The sequence below is a fragment of the Orbicella faveolata genome, unplaced genomic scaffold, assembly GCF_042242905.1.
Source record: "Orbicella faveolata isolate gen_17 unplaced genomic scaffold, um_ofav_v1 contig_2, whole genome shotgun sequence".
Classification (NCBI taxonomy): Eukaryota; Metazoa; Cnidaria; class Anthozoa; order Scleractinia; family Merulinidae; genus Orbicella; species Orbicella faveolata.
In genome coordinates this window covers 14,740,001-14,742,500 of record NW_028301547.1, presented here as the reverse complement: position 1 = coordinate 14,742,500, position 2,500 = coordinate 14,740,001, and the positions used below count along the sequence as shown (strand labels likewise).

Here is a 2,500-nt window from a genome sequence, read left to right as displayed (position 1 = left end):
AATTCCGAACTCTCGAACCTCACTCGACTAGCTATTTGAAGAATACAGTATAAACGATTTAACAAGATCACTAACAATGAAATCAAAACTTTCTCAGTACTCTTGTAATAAATATACATTTCACAGGACGTACCTTCGGGTAAGTTCATATCCAAGTGTTCTTTACTTTGAATGTCAATATCAAACAAAAATGTTTCCCGTGAGTATGCAGTGAGGTCGTTTGGTGTGACACCTGTTTGAGATTTAGCGTCAAAAGGAAGCATCGATACCAAACCATATGTTTGTTGCCAAACAGGTTTAGGGAATATCACGGCTTAATTCAACTGGTCTCGAGGGTGAACTACAAGTAGGTTGACACCAATGGTCCAGCTCAACTTTATATTCGTCTGCCTGAGTCCGAGCTGGTCTAGTTACAGAATGAATCTTTTATCGCTAGATAGCGCTTTTCGGAATTGAACGTCACTGTGTACGTACGATTGGCCGATTCGTTCGGCCTACGTGTTGTGCGGCAAGAGGATAAAAAACCGCCGAGACTTGTTACCGAAAGGTAATTCTAAAAAACTCCAAAAGTGGCACCGAAAGAGAGTTACAAATGTCTCTCGCGACTAGAGATACGGGTTAGATACTCTGGAAATATTAGGACATGTCCCTTTAAACCAAATTAACTTTGTGCAATTGTGCAATAATTATCAGCAGGGAGTGGGGCTGTAAACAAACAGAGAGGGGGACATCATGGAAAATCATACCCTTAGGGAGGGAGGGTAACATGTAAATTTCTTTTTGAAAAGTAGGCGGGGTGGCATAGGCAAGTGGACTTTTTGTAGTTATTATCATTGCAAAAAATAACGTTTTTTACAATGCAAATATTACCTTCACTAGTAACATTACTTACAACAGCGAAATAGAGCGGTTTTCAATTACTTACCAATTAGACTACTCAGCAAATCTCAAACTGTAGTAAAACCAAAACCAAAGTAAATGTCTAATTACTTTCGACACTTATTGAAAACTGCTCTAGCTTACAAAACCCTAACATTTGCCTGCGATACTTACTCTAGTTACAGTACTAACATAATTCACAATTTGACAACCCTAACACAACTTACAACGCTAACATTGCTTACAATTTATTAACGCCTAGTTATATTACTTACTTATTTAAAATAGCACATCATGCTTGATGTTAACTAACATTACTTGCTTTTTTTATCTTGGCTAAATATCAACACAGAGGGAAGAAGAAGTCGTGGCAGACCGAAAGAGACTTGGCGGAGAACCGCAGAAAAAGAAAGAACAGCATTGGGTTTTGGCTCATGGAGCGAGGCAACAGTGGCTGCTCGTGACCGTGTGTCATGGCGAAGGAGAATTTCTGGCCCTATACCCACTTAATTAGGTTATGGTCAAAATCAATCAATCAAATCAAATATCAACACACGATGCTATTTAAAATCAAGGGAAAACATATTAAATATGCAATTTATTCAGGAGCCATAATCGGGGACGGAGACCGTAAGTCTTGGGATCCACGCGCACCTATAATATGGGACATTTTTTCTATTTTTAGAACAAATTGCTGCGTCCTGACGTTATATATCCGCGCGGATCCACGCACATGTCAGGGGTTCTCGTGTGGATGTTGTCACGTTGCCTGATCAAATGATGAGAGTTGCGAGATTCTCTTGCAGATTTTTCACAGCGATGGCAGGGAATAAGGCAGGGAATAAGAATCAGGGTTCTTATATGTAGCTTTACGCTCTGAACTAATGGAAAAGGTGAGTTTTCAGGGTCGAAAACAAGACTTCAATTCCGCGCTGTGAATGAATATCTGCTCGCGCGACTTGTACAAGTAAGATTTTGCGTTTGTTCTGTAAAGAGATGTTATGTAAGAAAACTGTACCCTGGTATCAAGATAATTTGTGAATTTTCCAAACAATGCTTAGTCATAACCAAACCTTGAAAATATTTTATTGTTTCTGTTTGTTTGGCGAGTTTGCAAAAGTTTTTGAAAGGAAATTCTGACGCGTACATTAAGTAGCTCATTTACATAGTGCAGCGCGTGCACTTTCAAATCCGAGTCGGTGTTTTCAATTGTCAACAAATCTTGACAAAGATTTTTTTCGTTGTCTTTTGTGCTGAGATGCTGCAACAATTTTCACCAACACGAAAAGGCTACTAACATCATGTGTAAAAATATTGAAGATCCGATACTAGAATTCATTATAAAAGAGGTAAAAAACGTTCTCTGGTGAAATTGTTTAAAATTGTGAGCTTTCAACAGCCAGTCTGCTGTCTTCGACGGACAAAAATGAAATGATGCTCATTTTTGTCCGTCGAAGACAGCAGACTGGCTGTTAAAAGCTCACAATTTTAAACATCATGTGTGTTTCTTTAACATGCTGAAATTTTACACTGCGAAAATAAAATAGATAAGGACACGAGCGTGGGACAAAGAAAAATTCTGAGTCCCCGACAGGAATCGAACCCATGACCTCCCGAACAC

The 2,500-nt window shown here is 38.9% G+C and overlaps 1 non-coding gene across 1 annotated transcript; it reads left to right on the top strand.

Annotated features, from left to right (window-relative positions):
- The first annotated feature begins 2,261 nt into the window (after window positions 1-2,261).
- LOC149112083 (small nucleolar RNA snR44) lies at window positions 2,262-2,420 on the top strand. The gene has a single exon (XR_016207580.1). It is a non-coding gene; the product is annotated as a small nucleolar RNA snR44 (small nucleolar RNA).
- Window positions 2,421-2,500: the final 80 nt, after the last annotated feature.